General features: G+C 35.5%; 1 long non-coding RNA gene across 1 annotated transcript; it reads right to left on the bottom strand.

Annotated features, from left to right (window-relative positions):
• Nucleotides 1-6: 6 nt before the first annotated feature.
• On the bottom strand, nucleotides 7-23,527 carry LOC117107581. The gene is made up of 4 exons (XR_004445255.1): nucleotides 23,397-23,527; nucleotides 6,464-6,584; nucleotides 3,953-4,041; nucleotides 7-3,050 (listed from the first exon to the last, which is right to left on the bottom strand). It is a non-coding gene; the product is annotated as an uncharacterized LOC117107581 (long non-coding RNA).
• Between the last annotated feature and the right edge of the window lie 507 nt (nucleotides 23,528-24,034).

The following is a 24,034-nucleotide window of genomic DNA, read 5'->3' as shown; positions in this document are numbered from 1 at the left end:
ATTATTCATTATTTTCACTTGACTCGCATAAATAATTTTGTTCGAAGAACATTTATATGCAGTTGTACTTCGCAGCACTTCACTTGCAATTTGCAATTTCTAGTTATTAGAATATAATATGGTAGTATCATCGGCAAAGGAAACAGTGTGTAAAATATCACTAGCCAATGGTAAGTCATTAACGTAAATAAGAAATAATAAGGGTCCTAAGACGGACCCATGTGGTACACCACACAAAATACTTCTTGCTGTCGACTTACAGTTACCAATTTGAACATATTGCTTTCTATTATTAAGATAACTTGTAAACCAGTCTAATGAGACCCCTCTAATGCCATAACGAAAAAGTTTAGAAATTAAAATATCATGGTTGACAAGATCAAAAGCTTTTGACAAATCGAGGAATGTACTCAATAAAAATTCATTATTTTCAAACGCATTATTAACAGAATTCATGAGTTCTAAAACGGCATGTGTGGTGGTATGATGTTTGCCAATCCCGTATTGATGGTTATTAAGTAAATGATTTTCAATAAAATAATTATAAAGACGAGTATGCAATAATTTCTCAGTTATTTTTGAAAATATGGGTAGAATGGAGATTGGTAGTTATTTAGTAAATGTGAGTCACCTTTTTTAAATGCAGGAATAACTTTAGCTATCTTTAAATAGTCAGGTACAGAACCTGTTGTAAAAGATAAATTAATTGCGTGTGTAAGGTGGCTTAAAATTGAAGAAGCAATTTTTTTTAAGAACAAAGGGTGTGAGAGAGTCATGCCCCGACCCTTTATTAGAATCGAAATCGTTGATTATATTTAATACTTCCGATTCAGAAACTGGAAATAATAAAAAAAATGAATTTTGGGGGGGAAATGGTAAATATGAAAGTGGATCAATGTTATTAGGTATTGAATTACATGCAGTTTTCCGATTTCTGAAAAGAAGTCATTAAAGTAACGGCAAATAGCATTTATATTGTAAGTATACTCTTGTTAAATTTTTACAACATTAGGTATTTTTTAAATTTTTTTTAACCAGGGTTTATTACAGAATTAATTACTTCCCATACCTTCTTAATATTAGATTTAATTTGATTAAATTTTGTTTAATAGTACTTCTTTTTTGACATTCGACAAAGAGCGGTAAAGATGTTGTTATATTTGTTGTAATTTACATTATCTTGACTGTTTTGGGAATTAATAAATGTTTTATAAAGCTTATGTTTACGTTTACTACATTTTAGAAGAGAGGGTGTCATCCATGGGTGTTTACATTTTGTTTTATTTAGGGTTTTTTCTTTAGTAAATAGAAGTTTTTGTTGTACGGTAGAAAATATGTCTATAAATGAATCAAAAGATGAATTAGAATGATAAAGTTTAAACCAATCTGATTGAGAGAGATCTTGGCTAAATGCTCCTATATCCTTAATAGAATACGAGTAATTAAAAGTATCATTATTTATATTTAAATCATAATAAATTATTTGAAAAATAGGTAAATGATCAGAAATGATAACACCTGATACAATTTCAGAATTAATATGGTTAGTGTAAAAATGATCAATAAGAGTTGCATTATTTTTTGTAATTCTCGTCGGTTTAGATATAAATAATTATTTATAAAATTTTGATTATGAAACTTGATTAGATCTATATTGAAGTCTTCCATAATATTATACAATTTATTTTCATAATTTAACTTTAAAAGCAGTTCATTTATTATGGCAGTAAAATTGTCAATATTTTAATCCGGCGATTTATAGATAATGCCAATGATATTATTCTTTTTCCTTTTGTTAAGAATTTAAATAAAGAGGGAATCACATATTTCTTTTGGCAAAAGTAAATCATGTCTTAACTTGAAATTAATTTCATTTTTAACGAATAATCCGAACCCTCCTTCGACCAATACGATTACAAGATAAAAAATTATATCCTTCTAAAAATTGATTATTTTTTGGTCGTTTAACCATGTCTCAGAGAGACCAATGATAGAAAATTTGAGGTTGATGTAATTAAAAAGCTCTTCCAATCTGTCATGTTTATTTGACACACTCCTAACATTGAGGTGAAAAATTGATACTTGATTAGTGCTTTTATTCTTTATAAGTTGGTTAAATTGATTAATATCAAAGTATTTGCACAAATCAAGTGTGGATGATCTAAAGTTAAGGTGATTAACTAGCATTTCAGATTGTTCATCAAATTTGAAGTCATCATCTAATAATGGGTTAAAAACAGGATTATACATTTCAGGAGATTTCAATGAAACATCAAATAATTCATTAGAATAGCCTACCCCGTGAAAAGGTAGATTTATATACTCATTATTTGACATTTATCACATAATTTTTAAGATATTTAACATACAATATTTGCGCTATTATAAGAAAAGGAATACAATAACAAGATAATGAAAATAATAATACTAGAATATATATATGAATACCATATAACATCTTGCATAATTTAATAAGTATGTACTATCATATACAATAAAAATAGCTCAATGAATAAAGAATGTAAGAAATGCATTTTGAAATAATATAATTCTATTTAATAGTGCATGCTGGCCTTGTTTTAGCAATGCTATTCCCTCATTAATGTCAGCTGCAAAGCTACGTAGTTCGTCATGCAAGGCATTCAGTGACGTATCAAAAGTGACGTGTCCACAAGTATGGCGGAAATTTCAACATGCTTATCTTTAGTGAGCTCAGTAGGCTCAGGTTTACTACCAGTACTATGAATTCTGGTTTTTCTAGTGTTCACAGTTGTAAAATATCAAATATCATACATTCAATATAATGATAACTTACAGATCGCTATAAATATCGTCTAGGTTGGGAAATTTTTAAGTAATTTCACGGAGCTATTAGGAGTAGGTCTTCACTCGACGAAGTCCATGATACAATGTGAGGTGATATCGCATAGGGTTAGCAACGATCAATTATCCCATGTAATTTGTGCAACTCTATCGACAAATGTGGTTCATATTGACAGATATTGACATTCAAGGTTCACTATGATCTTGCTCGTCAGCAACTACGAAAACTAAGAAAATAAAAATACAATAGTAAGTAATAATATTCATTTAATATAATTTGGTTTTATACAAGGTTACATATTTAATATGAATATTATTAAATGAATCTTTAATGGTTGGTTGGCCTAAATGTGTTATCTATATGCAATGTTATGTTGTATATATTGTACTATGGACTACATAATTTATATCTAACAAGTCCTACATATATTTATGATTGACATGTAATGTAACGTAATATCCAAAAATACAATTTCCTTTTGGATAATAAAGTTATCTTGCATCTTGTATTCAAAGTACAAATGTGTATAGATATTTTCATTTAGTTATACTGTACATGTTTACATTTATTTAGACTTTCCTAAAATAATACTTTTAAAATATTTTTATTAAGTCTGAATACCAACCAAGCAAAAATTGGTAATGATTTTTTTTCACAGATATAGAAGAATAACAAAGCTACAATACTCAAAAAATGAAGATGTCATGACTTGATGAAAATGATGAACAATTTGTAAACATTTGATGTCTTTCATATATTACGCTGTATAGTAATAAAGAGTTTTCATTGTTAACCAGTCCTGTACTGTAAACATAATTTAACATACTGTGAATATTAAATAATTTGTAAATATCGGTTGATTTCCCGTCGATATACAATCAGGTGGTACTGGGGAGGGACAACTAATAATATATTACTGTAATAATAAATTTTAGTCAATAAATTGTATGAATAACTTTGTAATTTGAATTGCAAACAGTGAATAGTAGAGAGTTTATCAAATTCTCTTATTCATCGGCCTATGATGATTCTTTTTGTATGTATGAATATTACAGTATATTGTTTAAAAAAAAATGTAACAGAGAGACCTTAAGAATGAATATATTTGTAAGTCAATGTTTTACTTACTTTCTTCTTACTTTACTAGCCGCGTCCATGCGGATCCTTGTGACGTGGTAGGATGGCACAGTAATTGTTGTTAAATGTATCTGAAACAACTGTAACAAATGAAATGAGTAATTATTAAGATAATGGTACTGTATGTAACGGTTGTAGATTTTTATCAATTTTGAAACAGTTTAGGTTCTAACCAAAAGCTATGGCATCAATTAAAATAACCAAAAAAAACCTGTGCAGTGTATTTTTGTCGACTACCAGTAATTAACGTATTGAATTATAATCTAGCCTAGCCCACATTAACACAACACATCCTACTTAGAGTACCACCAGCTCTAGGCTAGGCTTATAAAAGCGATTCCTAGTCTGGAGGAAGATGGCGCTTGGTATTACCTAAGTTGTTGATTAATGAAGTGTTGACAGCGTGCCATGACCAAGCTGGGCATCAAGGGGTTAACCAAACACTGAGCCTTGTTAAGGAAAGGTGCTATTGGCCTAGGTTTTCGAAAAGTGTAGAAGATTGCTGCCAACGTTGTGATGTTTGTTCGAAGGCTAAGATGGGCCCGAGAATTAAAGAACCAATTTCAAGTATCATAGCAACACAACTGAACGAAATATTGGCCACAGACTTCACAAGTTTAGACAAAGATAAAGCTGGGAAGTAGAATATGTTTTATGACTGAAGTGTTTACTAGAAGTGGTTGTTCAGTCAATAAAATCAAACCAACAAGAAAGCAGCAGAGATATTTAGAGTTCTGTTTAATGCGTCTTACAACCTCGGAACTGATGACAGAATATCAACGTATACTCTTATCCTTAGTTCAAGTTTGAGCGCAACCACACAACTGAGACGGTTTAAACTAATACAAGTGACGATTAACTGTAAATCAATCAAAATTAAACTCATCTAATAACGCATATCGGAATATAACATACAGTAATAAATAGTGATGAACATTAACATCATGCAAAGTACAGCCTGTACCGTATGTGTACTAAATAACAAAGAACTTATTAATTATTAAAGGATGTTGACTACGTTATATTATTAATTTTACATATTTCCAATGCTACAAATGAAGCTATCCCATACATAAAAATTCTATAGAACTTTATAGACCTTCTATAAAGACTAATCAATTTTTTAAACAGAAATTAGTATTTTCTATAAAATTGTTTTATAGAGGAACTAGTTTCTATAGAATTCTATAACATACTATATACACATATTTAATGTAATTTCTATGTTTTTATTTTTTGTTTTTGTTTCATTCAATATTTTCTTGACACATTCGTGTCTGACCATTATAGTCCTACCAACTTGTTTTACATCTTACATATTCTATAGAAATTCTATAGAATATTCTATACAAATGATATGACAAGTTCTCTATAATAAAACTATAAAATGTCTATATTTATTCTATAAACAAATTATAGTCCTTACCTGTATTTTTTAAAACGTATTATAACAATTTTAGAGGGATTATCTCTATAGGTTTACTTATTTATAGTATATTCTGTAGAACTGTATAATATTCTAAACACAGTCATTTTAGAAACTGTAACTTTTAATAGTCTATAGAAAATATATACAAAATATATATAAAAACTCTATCGAAACGTTTATAATCTGTAAAATTGTTTCTCTATAGAAAGTATATATAATTTGAATTGTCACATCATGTAGAGCCAACGGAAGCGGTAGTATTTTGAATTTTTCTCTGGACTTTCATGGTGTTAGGCAGTTATAAACATACTCCTTGAAAGAATTTTAGAAGTACTCTATTCACTATTAGGATGTAAGAGTTGGTTTTGTTTTATTATTTTAATAGTTAGATTACTAGGCTACCCTAGCAGACACGCTAGCTCCTCCTAGGCCTTGTAGGATGAAGGCTTGAAGGAAGAGGCCTGACATAGCCTAGCCTAAGGCCTATCTGTACCGGTAATGACTAGCCTAGGCCTAGCCGCTGTACAGAGACAAACAGAACTGAGTTTCTCTGTTCTCTCTAGGCCATTGACAATATTATAAGGCTAGGCCTAGAACCTGGGCATTTTGTTGGCTTAGGCAAGCTGTAAGTTAATTGCCCCATAGTCTAGCATGCCATAAGAAGAGTGGTAAATTGCATTTGGGCCGTGTCCTCACTAATTTCCATGATGCTTTAATAAAATAATGGGTTTAGGGTTAACCGGGGAGGGGGTGGTGTATAAAGAATCATTATTTGCAGAAAGTTAATGTATTAAATCTCTAGGCCTATACTAACATAAGTGGTGATTTTATTTCAGGATACTCAAGTCTCAGTTACTACTGTAATTAAGTGAAAACTCAATCCGGTCAACTTAATCTTGTAGTTGAAAGTATTAATGTTTTTTTAAAGACGTATCTGTGAATGAACATAAAATTACCTGACATTTTATAGTGCTTTAATAAAATAATCAGTTTACGGTTAACTGGGGGGGGGGGTGTAAAGAATTGTATCATTATTTGGAGAAAGTCAATGTAATCAAAAGGCCTATACTTACAACATAAATGGTGACTTTATTTCAGGATACTCAAGTCTCGGTAACTACTGTAAGTGAAAACTCAATCCAGTCAACTTAATCATTGTTGTAGGAAAGCGCTAATGTTTGTTTGAAGACGTATCTGTGAAGAAACAGAAAATTACCTGACTTACTAAAGGTAAATATAATGTTTTGTTTATTTTTATTTTTACTGTCCTGTACTATTAATTATTACAACATGCTATAGATGATGCTGTAGTTTACACGATAGAGTTTAAGCAAATTTATTGTGTATATATTAGGCCTATATAAGCCATAAGGGATATTGAAATTGTAATTGTAGGCTAAGCTGTTTTGAAAACTAAAAAAAAAATAATTTTCTTTTGATTAAAAAAGAAGTAACTGCTAGTATACATATATGTATATTACTACTACTTTAATACAATAATAAAGGGATGTAATACATTTAATAGCGGTTTCTATAATATGCGCTCTATATACTGTATACGTTTACCATTATTATTCTTTTTAAAGATTTTGTTTTGTTATTTATTTCAGCAAGAGTGACACTTCTAAAAATGTTAGTACAAGTCACATTGATTGAATATTTTAAACTAGAATTGTTCAACGGCATAATTCATACTAATTTAGCTTGGTACCATCGGACAAGAAAATGCATGGTTATGGACAGTTGCTGCTGCAATATCACAAAGAATGCTGGTTTATGCACACCTGTAACACAAATGGTTCTTAAATATTTTTTTATATAATAAACTCTTGTAACAGGACTACATTACGAAAAAAATGCTTTTTAACCGGAATGTGAAGCAAAGAACTGTAGAATAGCCTTGAATTTGAGGTACAGTATGCTTAGCAGTAAGACATTAGCAAAACGATAATAAATGAAGGGGTGTGCTAGTAAATGAAACCCTAGGGAAGTAATGTCTTTACCGTATGATGTTTGTTAGTGTTTTAAATTAAAGAAATTATGGTTTGTATAATGAACTCATAGTGTATTTTGTAAGTCTGCATTGTTACGAATTAGAACTGGGACCATTGCAAACCAATTGGAATTGGGGCCAGTTAAAGTTGAAGACCAGTTGAATTGTCCAAAAACATATTATATACACTTTCTATACAATTGTATAGAATTTCTATTCGCATAATTAGTGTTTTTTTTATATGTTTTTTCTATAAAATGTTTATAGATTTATAATTGGTTTTTATAAAATTGTTTATAGATTTTCTATAGTTTTTAAAGGTGTTTTTTTTATATAAAATTTTCACTTTCTGTAGATTTTTAATAGAATTTCCATACTTTCTTATATAATGTGTATAGATTTGTAAGTCTTTTTATATAGTTTTATTATATTTTTTATAAATTTTTTATATTTTTTTTATAAATTTGTAATAGATTTTTAATATACTTTTAATAGATTTTTAATAGAGCTTAAATAGATGTTTAATATAGTTTTAATAGATTTTTAATAAACATTTTATAGTGGGCTTCTAAAGTTATTTCTATAGACTTTTCTATAGATTTTCTAAGCAAATATGCTATAGACATTCTATAGTTTTTTTTTTTTTATAAAATTCTATAGAATATTTTATATGGGATGTACGGTACAGTTGATCCCTAATCTCTATGCAACTCAACAGCTACATTGAACATCTATGTAGTAATAGCATTTACTTCTGGAAACATCCTGAATATCTTATGATAACAATCCCAGAACACCGCAATAATAATTCAGCAAGTACCTGCTGTACTCCACTACTCACATGGACACAGCCACATTGTACAACCTTCTTACACTTCAAATGCTATGTCCTTCTAATTGTTCTCGACCATAATATATAGTTTAAACACCGGTCTCTCCAGTAGCGCCGATTGCGTCCACACCATACACGATCGAACATCTTCGTTCTTATCTCCTATAGTTCCTAGGAGCTGATGAGTACACAGTCAATACTATGTCACTAGCTGTGCTGTACATGTCTCCAACGTTTCCTGGCATATGCATCTTTACTCACAAACCCTCCTGGTGAATGGAGAACTCTTCCTCTGGAGTTTATCAGCATATTGGGAGTTGCAGCCAGCATATCCCCTGGATCCGTAGATATCTTTGTCAAAGGTCGGCTGGTCAGTATACCCGCATATTGGCTTGATCAATCTTCTTCCACAGCTCTATCAATTCCTTCTCCGCGCCAACCAGTTTGGTTCCATTGTCGGATGTAATGGTTAACACGGGTCCTCTTGCAATAAATCTTCTGATTGAATTAATACATGAATCAGTGTCCAGGCTATGCGCTACCTCAAGATGGACGGTTCGAGACGACACTTCAATAAACAAAAAATAAATACCCCGGAATTTCTAAACACACATCTTCAGGCCATATATATTTTTATTTCCTTAAATTTAAGGAATTGCTCTCATTTAAATATTGTTAAATATTTTAAATGTAAATTTAGTACAGATAATACATCTAAATTCCAAGCATTGACTTGGAAAGTCTTAAGTAAAGACTATTTAGGTTTGACATGTATGTTTTATGTTGCTTGTTGAATGATTTTAGTTAATAATAATTAATAATATTACAGAATAAAATTTATATTCTAACCACAAATTGATCATGGCCATGTTGCAATGCATTCTTTTTGTATTAATTGTACTCTGATCAAAAACAAACTTCGTATTATGCCCTTCTACCAGCTAGGAAACTAATTACATATGCACCATTGTCTTCTGTGATTGGTTGATTGCTTACAGTTCAATGCCTAGTGGATATAATGCACTCTTCAAGATTTTTTTGCGTTGGTAGATGGATATAATGCGTAACAATCATATTAATTTCATATTTATAAACATTGTTTGGGGTATATGAACAATTACAATGATAGATTACATCCATAGTATGCCCCTAAGCCAAAAATCTCAAAAAATCAAAAACGGATATAATGCGTTTTCCCGAATCACGGCAGTATTATAGGGTTGAGTTTGAACAATACGCTGGTCTTGCTCACGGTATTTCCAGCCTTAAGCTCCTTAATCTCTCTTTCAAAGGCATTAGATTGCACTTCTTTCAAAATAAAATCCTCAACTCTATTTAACAACTCTACTGTCAGTTGTCGAGGATCTTGTACAACGGAACTTCTGCCGGTATCAACCCCTGCGTTCTGTCGAATCTTGGTCAAGAACTTTTGTCTTGCAATCAAAACCCAAGCCATCACTCTTTTCATCTTCTTCCAATTTGAGATTTTGGACACCAACATGTCAACCACTGACAGCCTCTACTATGGTGCTGCTTGATTTCATTTCCACATCCACCACGTCTAAGTCTATTAACACATCTCTTGGCCACTCTGATTCTGATTGATACACGTAATCTGGTCCCTTAAACCAAATGCCATTTATCAAGTCTTGTGTTCTCTTAACGCCTCTGGAAGTCATATCATAGCTTTATTTTTTAAGTCTCTAATTATACATATATATTTAAATAATCAATTTGTAATAACAATTGTATATAGTTTTTTAATTATTTATTAATATATATAGATTTAATTGAATTGATAGGCCTAAAGTTTTGTGTTTATTTTGTGTGTGATTTGATTTTCTTTTTGTATTTATATTTTTTCCTATTGTAATTTCAAAAGTATTTCAACCTTTGTTGCATTTTGAGTATTTTATACTAAATAAAATAAAAATAAATAAATAAAAAAATTCTCCCTTGTGCTCACATTATGCCACTGGGATAGACTAGTAGCTTTTCTGATAAGGTGTACCCGATTGGCTACAAACGTCAGATACCTAACTTGCACATTGGTGATATATCTCAGGAGGGCAGTGCTGTCGGTCCAATACATGGTTCTCGCTAAGTCAAAGTCCAGTTCTCTTGTCACTAAATGCGCCATCTTGACTGCTAGAGTGGCTGCCGTCAATTCAAATCTGGGTGGTATGGTTCCCTTTTTCAAAGGTACCACTCTGGCTTTCGAGGACACAAGGGATACATGCACCTCTCCTCTCTCATTTGTGGATCTAAGGTATATAACAACCCCATACCCCACCTCGCTAGCATCACTGAATGCATATAAATCTCTACTCGCCACCTTTCCATATCCCCTTGGAACATTACACCCATCAATTCTAACTTCTTATATGTTCTTTGTGTTCTGGGTCCACTGTTTCCATTTATCCAAGGTGGTATTATCTGGTTTGTCATCCCATTCAGTCTTCTTCTTACACATCTCCTGCAAAATAATTTTTGCTGGTATGATCAGGGGTGAGATGAATCCAAGCGGATCATAAACTGTACTAATAACTGATAGCATGACTCTTCAGGTTGCTTCAGTATCCGTTAACAAACTCCGGAACTGGAACTCATCAACTTCTAAACGCCAAAGTATGCATAACGTTTTTTCAAATGGTAGTGGTAAGGCATCTAGATCCAAATCCCTCAGTTCCTTTGCTCGGTCTTCTTCAGGTATATATACCAACACTTCTCGACGCTTACTCGTCCATTTTGTGAGTTTGAAGCCTCCTTCATTACCAAATTCTTGGCTTCTTCTATGGTTTTTCCGGATTTCAATACGTCATCCATATAGAAATCCCGTTTTACCGTTTCTACAGCCTTTATGCTAACCTCACACTTGTTGTCTGTTGCAGTTTTCAGCAACCCATAATTGGCACACGATGGCGAAGATTCAGCACCGAGCAGGTGTACTGTCATTCTGAATATCTTGGGTTGATAACTGAAGTCCCCTTTGGTCCACCACAAAAACCTCAGCCACTCCCTCTGTTCTGCTGACATCTTTACTTGATAGAACATAGTCTCGATGTCGCCTGAGACTGCCACTGTATGTTGACGGAAGCGCATTAAAACCCCCTGTAAGCTGTTCATAAGATTAGGACCCGGTAGCAGTACGTCATTCAGGGAAATTCCCATAAACTTTGCCGCACAGTCGAATATCAACCTATTCTTCCTTTTCTGAGGGTAAAACACCCCACGGTGAGGAATATACCACGATTGGCCCCCTTTGTATTGTTTTCATTAGATACTTCTTCCACGTAGCCCTTACTAATTATATCTTCCATAAAGGCGATGTAGTTTTCTTTGAACTGTGGATTCTTCTCCATCTTCTTCTGTAGTCCCCATAGTCGATTACTCGCCATTTGCAAGTTGTCCGGAAGCTGGACTGTTGGATTTATTAAAGGCAAGTCCACTTGATAATGACCTTCGATAATCTTACATGAATTTTTCATAATTCTCATAAATTCCCTTTCCTCAGTCGACCACTCCCTCTTGTCGTCTACATCTCTCTCAGGAAAGTCATAATTTAGACTTTCGATGTAAATCTTCTCCAAGTTGGTACAATGACTTGCACTTGTACGCCAGGTTTCATAACTCCCACGCTACCCATCCTAAAGGAGTCTTGATAGCATAGGGACTGCCTTGCGGTCCCGTCCTCACTTCTCTTGGGGCATATGCTGCTGGTACATAGTTTTAAATCAGAAGATCAATGCTGGCATTTATCTTCGGCAGCTCAATTCCTCTTAAGTGTTTCCAGCTTTCCACGTCTTCTCTTGATGGGATTTGCTATTTCTGCACTGGAAGACTTGGCTTAGTGTATACCATTGGGAGTTCTACTTCTATGTTTTCTTCATCATGAAGTTCTGACATTATTAATCCCTTAATCGACTTGGGGCTCATTTCTACCTGGTTTCCCATGGTGTTTAACTTCAGCTTGATCGGATTCCCAGATGCTTGCAGTAATCAGCCAGGTAAGTCAGCGTTGCATTGTACTGTGCTAGAACCCCATTTAACTTGTAACGTAAGTGCATTCGACGAAACTGTTTCTGCAATGACTGTATTACTCTTTGATTTTGGACTTTTGAGTGGTGCCTCCTCTTACACACCTGGCATCTCACAGTGTGTTTCCATCTAAATGACATGTGCCCTCGGCGTAAACAGTGGAAACAAATTCTCTTGTTACTCAAGAGTTGTCTTCTTTCATTTAGACTTGCATCTTCAGCTTTTAGCAGTCTTCTATATGATGAGTACCACCACAAAAAATGCATTCCCTATCAATTTCGTTTGTGTTAGACACTGCGGCTGACATCTTTGGGCCTGGAGATCTTTGTTCTTTCTTCTTTCCACTACATATTATATCCTTTCCCCAGACAGGATCATTCACTTTTCTGCCTCAATTGCTATGAAGTCTACTAGATTTGAGAACTTTACTGTTTTTCTTTGCCGCTTCAAATCGAAAACGATTTTCCTCCACCGGTCATGCATGAAGTTGGGAAGATTTTGTATTATTTTCTTTAAATTCTCAGAATATTCCAGCACACCCACACCTCCAATAGTTTGTGTTGCTGCTCTGCATTCCTTTGAAAAGACAGCAATAAGACAGGCTTTTACGTCACCGTATTTGCTATTCAATTCTTCTATCACCGCAGGGTAGCCCACATCAGCGTCTAAGAAGGAATACCCAACAACTATTTTATTGGCTTCTCCGATCGTATTCTGTTCTGGATATGCCATTTTTTCATCGTTGGAATAGATCCCTTTGATTTTGAATTAAAATTGCCTCATGAATCTGTTGAACTGTAGATGGTTCCCTTCGAATTTCCTTATTTCCAACTTTGGCTTTCGCAGTTCCATCAGCACCTCTCCAAGTTGCTTTGGGGATGCAGTGGGGAACTTAACATCTCCAGGTGATTCTTCCTCTCTGGAATGTCAGCTTCTTATGGCGCTTAGTGCGTTTACCTCTTCTCCATCTAAATTTTGGCTAATATTTTCTTCCTCGATCTCGTCCAGGAGCTGTTCCCGGGCTTCTGCTTTAGCCATTTCATTTGCTATAACATTTCTTTATTTTTTCTGTTGAAGTTCAATTTCCAACAATTTGAGTTTCTTCTCACTTTCCTACTGAACTCGAAAAAGTTCACTCTGCTTCTTCAGCTCTGACAGTCGTTTGGCCTCCGCAATTCTTCTGTGGATCCTCGACTAGCACGAAAAGACTGCGAAGCTCGTGACATACTATTTGGAGTCTGTTCTAGTCAGAAATTATTGTTCGGCCTATGATTTTCTCTTTTTTATAAACAACGTCTTTTCTCCTTGTACCATTTCTCATTGTGCTCTTCCAAGGCGTCTGCACTGAGCGTACCACAGACATCATTGGCCTGTAACAAAACTTTCGTGCAAATTCATCCTTATTGTATGCCGTTTTCGGGTTTCTATTACAGGCTTCATAAACGTCCTCAAGTCATTTGATTCCTTTCGGAGGTTCCTCCATGCTATTCCAAGTTCTTTAAATTTTGCTTCTTGTTGGACCTCTGCAGCTTTTTGGTGGGTCGTCTTTCTCTTGTGGACATCTTAGTGGATTTCTTAGTGGATAGTGGATTTCCTCAAATCCTGTACATAAATGATGTGGTTATTGAGTCAATAAAATCAAACAAACAAGAAAGCAGCAGAGATATTTGGAGTTCTGTTTAATGTGTCTTACAAACTTCGGAACTGATGACTAAATATCAAAGTATACTCTTATTCTAAGTTCAAGTTTGAGCGCAACCACATATCTGTGACGGTTGTCACTGATACAAGTGACGATTAACTGTAAATCAATCAAATTTGAGCTCATCTAATAAAGCATATCGGATAACAAACGGTAATAAATAGTGATGAACATTAACATATTGACGCATCATGCAAAGTACAGCCTGTACCGTATGTGTACTAAATAACAAAGAACTTTATAATTATTAAAGGATGGTTGACTACATTTATTATTAATTTTACCTACTTACAATGCTACAAATGAAGTTTATTTACCGTACAGTTGATCCCTAATCTCTTTGCAACTCAACAGCTACATTGAACATCCATGTAGTAACAGCATTTACTTCTGGAATCATCCTGAATATATTATGATAACAATACCCAAACACCGCAATAATAATTGAGCAAGTACCTGCCATACTCCACTACTCACATAGACACAGCCATATTGTACAACCTTCTTACATGGTTAAACTAGAGAGGGCGACAGACATGACTAATAAAGCTTAGGAAGTGAACTTGGCATTAAGACTAAGTATACAATTGCTATTGCAACTAAAGCACAGACAGCAGAGGTTACAGCAAAGACGTTGGTAAGACTGGTTCTCGAAGTTTGGTGTCCCGCATAGAATTTTATTCGGACCACGGCCGCAACTTTGAATCAGGTTTAATAGCGTCTTTATGTGCATTTCACGGTATCCAAAAAACAAAAACCACACCATATTATCACGAAGGAAATGGGTTATGTGAACGCTTCAATAGAACCCTTCATGATTTGGTGCGAACGCTCCCTGAACTTCAGAAGTAACGTTGGTCAGAACATCTATCAGAAGTAGTATATTCATATAACTTTACACCACATGCATCTAAAGGGTTTTCACCTTTTCGTCTTATGTTTCGAAGAGAACCGATTTTGCCTGTTCATTTATTATTGGGACTAACGGATGGAATGCAAACTATTGAAAATGTATGGACTAATTGGCTCAATACCCACGCAGAAACCCTTAGAGGTATTCATGCGAAAGCACAGAAGAACTTGAGAGATCAAGCTCAGAAAAGTAATGAAATCGCTAACCAAGGAGCGAAAGAGATGAGATTAGAGATTGGCGCAATGGTTAGACTAAAAGAAAATCCTCTGGGACGTTGTAAAATAGGCAACAAATGGTCTGTTGATTCTTATACAGTAGTAAATTGTTGCAGTGACTCGTCTACTTATATGATCAGGGACCGAGAAGAAAAAGAGAAACTGTCCACAGAAGGGAGATTAAAGAGATGTTTTTGAGTATATGATGAGATTGCCCAAGTAATAAACAATGAGGAAGACATTCCGTCTACAAATGGTGTCCGAAAGAGTCGACGGTTGCAGAACTTGGAGGCGTTGTGTGAGGAATAGAGTTTTGTAAAAAAAATCACTTTGTAGTGTGGGGACACCCTACGTTTAAAACTGGGGGGGTGCAAGGGTTTTGTTGTATAAATTGGGTAACATTCTTGGTTGCTTGCGGCAACATTTTCCCGCGTTATATGCGTGGGTCACAAAAATTGTTACTGTCAACATAATTCGTTGGACCGATCTTTAAGATTCCTTTATTTTTCATGTGTAAGTTTAAGTTTTATTCTGAGATGATGATATTATATTAATTATGTTATGTAGCAAATATTAAATGAGGTTGCTGTACATTTACGTGTGATAAAGGCAAATTGTTACATTGCTATAGGACTAGACTATCTGACAACGTGCTTCCCACACGTCTTAAAGATAGTACAGTTCACCGCAATGAATGAATGCGCTCGGTCGTTGACTGACCTAGTTTTGATATGCTACATTGATACATCTATTCATAATGCTAGTGCTGTAGATGTTATGTCGGGACGTGACTCAATAAATTTCAGTAGGCAGTTTATATAAGTAAACAAATCAACTTTAATAAACAAGCTAATCAATGATGACACGAGAGCTACTACTCATGATGGATGACTCACCCTCTATATATCCAGCTGTTTAGGCGTCGTTCCTCAGAAGCTAACTGGTGACCATAAGCGAGTTATACCACATCCCCTTCACTAAGATGATTAAATATTCTATATAAATTATTTGTGGCAAAGACAAGCCAATCGCAAATCGTGTTACGGAGAAAATGGCCAAAACCTGCTGGAATGTCAAATTTAAAAATCTATTTTATTGCACTAAACTAACCTTTACATATCTATACATGATTCTATGCTGTTATTTTCCCCATTTTCAATGTTAAAACAACACTTTTTAAGGATTTAAAGATATTTTCTGGTTGAGAAATGCCTGAAACTTTGAAGGCTGATTTCTCATATATTGTTCTTTAAACAGCTATGTGATTAAACGCTTGTAACTTCATAAGGAAACGTCCGATTTGAATGATTTTTTAAACCATTTTATAGCTATTATTTTATTCTCTAACACTGTATTAAGAACTGAAAATCAATTTTTGCGACGAGTGACTGGTTTGGCTTGTCTTTGCCACATTTTTAGAATTATCGTTCTTTGTTTCCAAATACATGCGCAATTCACTCTAACTATAAAAACAACTGATAAAACTGTGTTACATTATGAACATTTGAAACGTCTCAACATTTAACAGCTCAACAATCAAAACTTGACTTTCACGTCCAGCATACATGATATTTACAAGTCAAGTCGCTTTGGAGGCTTGGTAACTCTACCACTTCTAGTCTTAACAATGTCACTTGGCACTAATGCTTCGGGCCTCGGTGGCCTCGTATCCTGAATAAGCGTAGGTGTGATAGATTCGTCGCTTGCCATTTCATCTTCGCTTTCATGTACGTTTGAATCGCGATTTAAGCTTACTGGCGCACTAGCCGGCAATGTTTTTGCGGTTTCTACAACTTTCATGTTTCCGGTTTCGATAACGTATGAGCGAGGCGTGTCTGCCGCTTTTGCGATTATCCCGCGTTTCTTCTGGTCGCGTATGAACACCTGATCACCTTCAGCCAACGTGCTGAGGGGTCGGGCTCTATGACGGTGGTCGTAGTTAAGCTTTTGCTTCGTCCTGCTCAGTCTTTCTTTTTGTTGTATGATTTCATGCTAAGGCCATCGTGGAATTAATAGGCTCTCATTGGTAGGAGTGACGTCTTTAAACTTCGCCCATTGATAACTCTGATGGACTATATCCATTCGCTAGCTTAGTCGCTCTGTAATTGGGGAGTGCTTTATGGTAATCCTCTGGATTCTTTTTGATCAAGGCTTCGGTGGTCTGTACAGCTCGTTCCGCTTCTCCATTTGCTTGTGGATAGCAAGGACTTGACGTTCTGTGTTCAAAAGCGTAGTCGTTTGTGAATACTTTGAACGCGTCTGAATCATATTGAGGACCATTGTCTGATATCAAAGTGTCCGGAATACCATGCCTCGCGAACGTTGCCTTCATTTTTTCAACTATGACAACACTCGTCGTCATAGTAAGAATTCTAATTCGACGAACCGCGAGTATTAGTCAACAATTAATAAGTAAGTGTTCATTTTAAAGTGAAACAAGTCAGTCACCACGATTTTCCATGGGCGAACCGGCGTAGGGGTTTGCATAATTAAGGGCTCTCCCTGGACGTTTTTGTTTTCTGCGCACATAATATAACATGAATGTACTATGTCCTCTATTTGGCGGCTTAGACCTGGCCAATACACCAACGAATGTGCTCTTTCACAGCATTTAACTATACCCATGTGGCCTTCGTGAATTTTATCAATTATATCTGGGCGATTTTCGCCTGTAAGTGGGAACAAAAAGTTCCTGTTGGACGATTGAAAAAAAAAAATAAAAAAAAAAAATAAAAGTAATACAGATGGTATGAACAATCGATCACCTTTGAAGATGATTCCCTGGGCGATTGACAGATCGCTCTCACACTCCAAAGCGGCTTTATCGCGTCTGGAACGTCAGATTTATTGTCTGGCCAACCGTCGAGAACATGTTTAGCCACTGTTCTACTCACTGGGTCTGCTGCGGTAGCATCGCGTATTTGCTGTAAGCGTTTGTCAGATGCTGGTAGGTTTCCTACGACGCAGTTAACGCATGCTTCCACTTGAGTTTCCAGCGCATCCTTCGCATTTTCGGTAGACTCCAACGGGGCTCTCGATAGAGTGTCCGCTGCGAGCATGTGCTTCCCAGGCACGTAGATTGGGTCGTAATCATATCTCATTAGGCGCATTCGGAAACGTTGTATCCGTGGGGGCAACTCGCTAATCGCTTTACCACCTAACAAGGCAATGAATGGCTTGGGGTTTGTCTCTATCACAATCTTCAGACCGACTACGTTGTCGCTGAATTTTTCGCATGTCCATGTGGATACGAGTGCCTCCTTCTCTACCTGAGCATATCTTTGTTCGGTTGGAGACATTGACCTAGATGCGTATGCTTTCGGCAGTCGTTAGCCATCATCCTGCGCTTGCAACAACACTGCACCTAATTCATACGATGATGCATCCGCCGAGATTATTGTCTTCAAATTTGGATTGTACAGCGCAAGAATGGGCGACTCGGTAAGATCATATTTTATCTTATTGAACGCTTCATCTTGTTGGAAGTTCCATGTAAAGAGGTGATCTTTGATTAACAAATCGCGTAGAGGCTTGGTCTTCTTTGCCAAGTCAGGCACAAATTTTGCTAACTGGTTTACCATTCCTAAAAATCGACGCACGCCGCCGACATCACTGGGTGGTTTCAATTATTTTATCGCATTAATCTTATCTGTATCGGGTTTTATCCCCTAGGAATTGATGACATGCCAAACAAATTTAACCTCTCGCTTCTTAAATTCACATTTTTTTTTTCGAATTCAACGTTACGCCGGCTTTTCTCATGTTTTCAAGTGCCGTTTAAGTCTGTGGTCGTGTTCAGCTTGATCCTTACCGTAGATAAGAACATCATCGACTATACACGCGACACCGTCGAGTCCTCCGATTATCTTGAACACTTTGTTTTGAAAGTGTTCGCTTACTGAGTTAAGACCGTATGTTAACCGCATAAAGTGGTAACGACCAAACGGTGTTATGAACGTCGTGAGTTTAGCCGATTCCTCTGACAACGGAATTTGCCAGAAACCGCTATTCGCGTCAAGCTTAGAGAATACACTAGCTCCTGAAATACCTGCAGTGTATGGTCAACAAGAGGCATAGGGTAAACTTCCCGTTTCACGCTCACGTTCAATTTTGTGAGATCAACGCAGATTATCATGTCTTCTTCGGAACTACTACAATTCCTGCGCACCACTCTGTTGGCTTTTCAATTCTCCGAATTACGCCAAGTGCTTCTATTTGCTCCAGCTCGCTTTTTACTTTTGGGAGCAGGGGTATTGGGATTCTGCGTGGAGTGTTCAGCGCGTAAGGTTTGACGTCTGGTTTCAGCTCTATAGAGTAATTGCCTTCGAGCTTACGTAAACCCGTAAATAAATCCGCGTACTCCTTTCTGATATCGGTAGCGTCGTTAATTTCATCGACTTTGTGTCTGGTTATGAGCCCCAATTTCTCAATGATCGGCCTGCTTATTAGCGCTCGTCGTAAGTTTTTAACTACATAAGCGTTTCCCTTTGCGACCTTTTTAGTTCCGTTGCACACAACCTCGAATTTGGCCATGAACATGCCGATTACTTTGAGCTGACCATGTCCAGGTCCATGCAATGTTACGTTTGGCTTTTTAAACTTCTTGATACACTTAGCCGCTAGCTCCTTTGGAACTACAGTGACGTCAGCGCCCGAGTCTTACTTGAATTCTTCGGACACGCTGTTAATCTTTACAGTACTAATCCATAGTTTACTAGTAGTTATGGTTTACTAGTAGTTACTGAATTTATGCTGACCTCATCGATATACAATAATTCGCTTACATGTTGCGATGCTGCTGCCGACAAACACTTCAATGCGAAGTGGCCCTTCCTGCTGCATTTGTGGCACTTTGCGTCTTTCGCAGGACACTTATCTCGGGCATATGCGTTTCTGCCGCACCGACCACATTGTGACTTCGCTTTGACATTATATTTTCGCGTTGGCCTAGCGCTTTGCTGAACTAGCTTATATCTAGGCTTACTATGTGCAGATTTATAAAGAGCATCTACCTCGGCGGGAGCTTCTTGTCTAACTACAGATTGTTGCTTCTTTATTGCTTCTGTTTCTCGTGCTAGTTTAACTGCTTTTTCGATCGTTAATTTCTCGTCAAGCTGCATTTTCTCCGCTAGCTTTGTATCTTACAACCCAACTACTATTCTATCTCTCACCATCTCGTCGTGCAAAGCACCAAACTCACAGTACTCTGCCAGCTTATACAATGAGTTGATAAATGTATCTACAGGCTCAGATTCCTTTTGCTTACGCTGATTAAACTTGGCCCTCTCGTATATCGTATTACGTCTAACGATAAAATAATCATTGAAGTGTTCCTCTACTTCGACGTTAACATCTGTTAATCTTAGCGAGGTTAGTATGTCCTCTACTTGTTTACTCATAGCATAAACTAGTGTATTTATCTGGGTGGGTCTCATCAGTTTTCCGATCGAGTTTCGATGCCTTTCAAAACCTTTGAAATCGCTGCAGCCACTTAGGCCACGACTCAGTCTTATTAAAAGTGATTTGTTCAGGAGAACTGACCTGGTAAACTTCTTGCACACCGGGCATTTCCGTTGCTAAGGCTACTGCCTGTTGCGCGTTGTTTAGTTGAGCATGCTCATTTTCGTTGCTTTTAATTTTCGGTTGAATTTGCAAACTATAAACCATGTTTACTCTGACACCATGTTATGTCGGGACGTGACTCAATCAATTTCAGTAGGCAGTTATATAAGTAAAGAAATCAACTTTAATAAACAAGCCAATCAATGATGACACGAGAGCTACATACTCATATGAATGACTCGCCCTCTATATATCCAGCTGATTAGTCGTCGTTTCCCATACGCTACCTGGTGACCATAAGTGAGTTATACCACAGTAGATACTACCGTATCACTGTATCACTAAGTAACTATGCAATCTTGTTTGTGATTTAGAGACTTCTGTTATACTTATAGTTGTTGTATAAATTATATGATATGAATGGTTGTGCATAATTACACAATTTATACAAATAGGACAGGTTTATGCTGCGCAAATAAGATGTTGAGTACTTGAAGGAATTGTAACGGTAGTACTGTGATTATGCTATGACTCAATTGAATAGTAATTATTAAATTGTTCCCACGTAGTCTACAAAACTGTGAATTGATTGTTTTGTGTGTAGATCCCTAACAGGCTGCACATAATTCTGTATTAATGAATGAATGTTCGTTTAGGCTCCTTATGCTAACGCCATATAGGCCATGGGCTGGAGGGGGGGGGGGTCACCGTGCACTCCCTCAGTTACACTTCCTTGGTATCATTTTATTCCTACGGACATACAAAACAAAAAAAATTGATGTTAACAAGAAAAATATATGGATGCATTGTATGTACTCGCGTCATTTGTAATGGTCGTTAGTGTTTTATGGTCAATTTGTTTTAGGGGGGGGGGGTAACATTTATGCCTATAACCTGTGATTTAAACATCCCATCAATGTTATTTTGCTAGCAATGTGCAGCATATATGTTTCCTGATCGTATGCAATTTAAATAAAATTAGCCTACAATTATTAAAGTCACTAGAGATCAAAAGGTCATCGACCTTTTTCTAAAATGCCAATTTTTTCATAAAATATCAATAAACTTCAGTGTTATATGTCTAATTTTGGATATATTTGATACAAATTGTGTTTTTCTTGTAGTTAATAACATATGGAATACAAAAATTGAAGTTAACAAAAACAAAGTTGTATATATTTCCATATTATTGTCATAAAGACTATCTGCCATAATTTTTGGGAAGAATTTGCATTTCTACAGAGGTCAACGACCTTTTGTCCTTTAGGTACGTCAATTTCTGCACATGTTTTAAATTTGAATGGTTGGAAAATCTACAGGCAACATGTTAATATCAACATCATGCAAATCACCAGTGATTACACAAGTAATACAAAATGACAGTAATACTTTAATAAATTTATACACTTTTCTTGTTAATATTATTTTGGATATTCCATATGCTTATTAATAATAAAAAAATACTAATTGGTATCAAATCTACTCACAACTGTAGATTTGAAAACGTTTTGTGTGTGAATTGGAAATAAATATACAACTTATCTGTGTAGGTCAGTGACCTTTGATCTCTAGTTGCGTAAATTTCTGCCAATTTCAAAACTTTTTCAATTTGAATGACTGACCAAACTATAGGCTAAATGTCAATACCAACATCATACATTGAGTATATCAAGAGTTATGAGCATTTGATGTTACCCCCTACCCCAAAAACTGTTGTTGATTACAAATTTCTCGGATCATAAACATTGACAATAGTACATAATGCATTTTAATTTTTTTCTTGTTAACCTCAATTTTTGTATTCCACATGTTAATAACTACAAGAAAAACACTTTTTGACCTCTAATGACATAAATAATTGTCGGATTAATTGTATTTAAACTGCATATTATGATTAAGAAACATATATATATATATATATCATTGATGGCCATAAAACACTAACGATCATAACAAATGACGCGAGTACATACAATGCATCCCTATATTTTTCTTGTTAACATCAATGTTTTCGTTTTATATGCCCGTAGGAAGAAAATAGTTCCAAGTTTACATGTGGGTGGGGGGGGGGGGCACGGTGACCCCCCCCCCTCCAGCTCATGACCTGATAGGGTAGGGACAATTTGAGTTTTGTTATGTGTGATGTACTAGGATGGATAAAGTTATTCATGACGATTGTTTTACTGATGTTTGTAACTTCGGGCGTATTTTACTGATCCGATGATATTCGACAATAACATCTAAAATTACTGTAAAATAAAGTAAAGACAATTATTAAACAATTAAATTAGTCAATAAGAAACACTGCACCTCGACAATACCAACGGTATCGGTCTATCCTATGACGCCATAAATATTCATTTTTGCAGTCAACCGTGACGAGTCACTGGCGAAGGTCTGTCATCAAATGTTAGCACGCGATGTATTACATAGGCTTATTGCTTATAATGAAACGTCACTACATTACTAAATCTAACAACTGTTTGGACCTGTGATTATAGCTATCAATAGTCAAACGGTGGTCTTCATAATTATGACTGTACACAACCGCAATAATATTGTAAACAGGAACAACAAATATAAAGATAAAATACGTAAAAGCTACATACATTATTTCGACTGACTCCTTGCCTATATGACCTACCACAAAGCTACGATGGAATGCTTCTCATTCCAAATCACTAATATTACTGTACTGTTCATCTCTACAGTACAACTATGTAATTATTCCACAACAAATCATGTACATACCAGTCCCACAACAGCTAAACAGGGTAGTAAAAACGGTTTATTCGACTTCCTAACTTCAAATGGAAGCTCTCCGCTAAGAACATGTATTACTACAGTATGGCGTCCCTGGTTTCCAACGTGCAACACTCGTTCTTACCGCACTAAACTTCCCGGACCCTACCATTATACTACAAGGTATGTTATAAAATGATGAGCCAACAGAGGGCCTTCTATATGAATCTATAATCACCACAATGTTAATAGAAAGTTTTCATTTGTTATTGCAGGTGGATTTGGCCACCGTCCTTTTTCTTTACTGTGATTGATTGCAAGTTGCTAATAAAATATTATTACAAAGGATACCCAAATTTGTATGTGTCGGCTGCAATTTATTTTGTGTCAGCCAGGACCACTACATATTTTCTTTTATTAATTTCTTTTCCAAAAACACATATTGAAACACAATTTCGCCGACCCAGCGGCGACAAAACACATTGATAAATCAAATGAAAGAGATATTGACAATAATAATCTTAATAATGTTATAAATTACAAAAAAAATAATAAACATCACACAAATAAAATAAGCAAAATTTGTAGCAATATGGCGTATAATGGCGTAATAATTTACATTTGCTGTAATACAACCTTTTACATGA

The sequence above is a fragment of the Anneissia japonica genome, unplaced genomic scaffold (assembly GCF_011630105.1).
Source record: "Anneissia japonica isolate Jap-2015-1 unplaced genomic scaffold, ASM1163010v1 scaffold288131_len391150_cov108, whole genome shotgun sequence".
Classification (NCBI taxonomy): Eukaryota; Metazoa; Echinodermata; class Crinoidea; order Comatulida; family Comatulidae; genus Anneissia; species Anneissia japonica.
The sequence above is the reverse complement of the archived record's forward strand: the minus strand, read 5'-3'. Positions and strand labels throughout refer to the sequence as shown.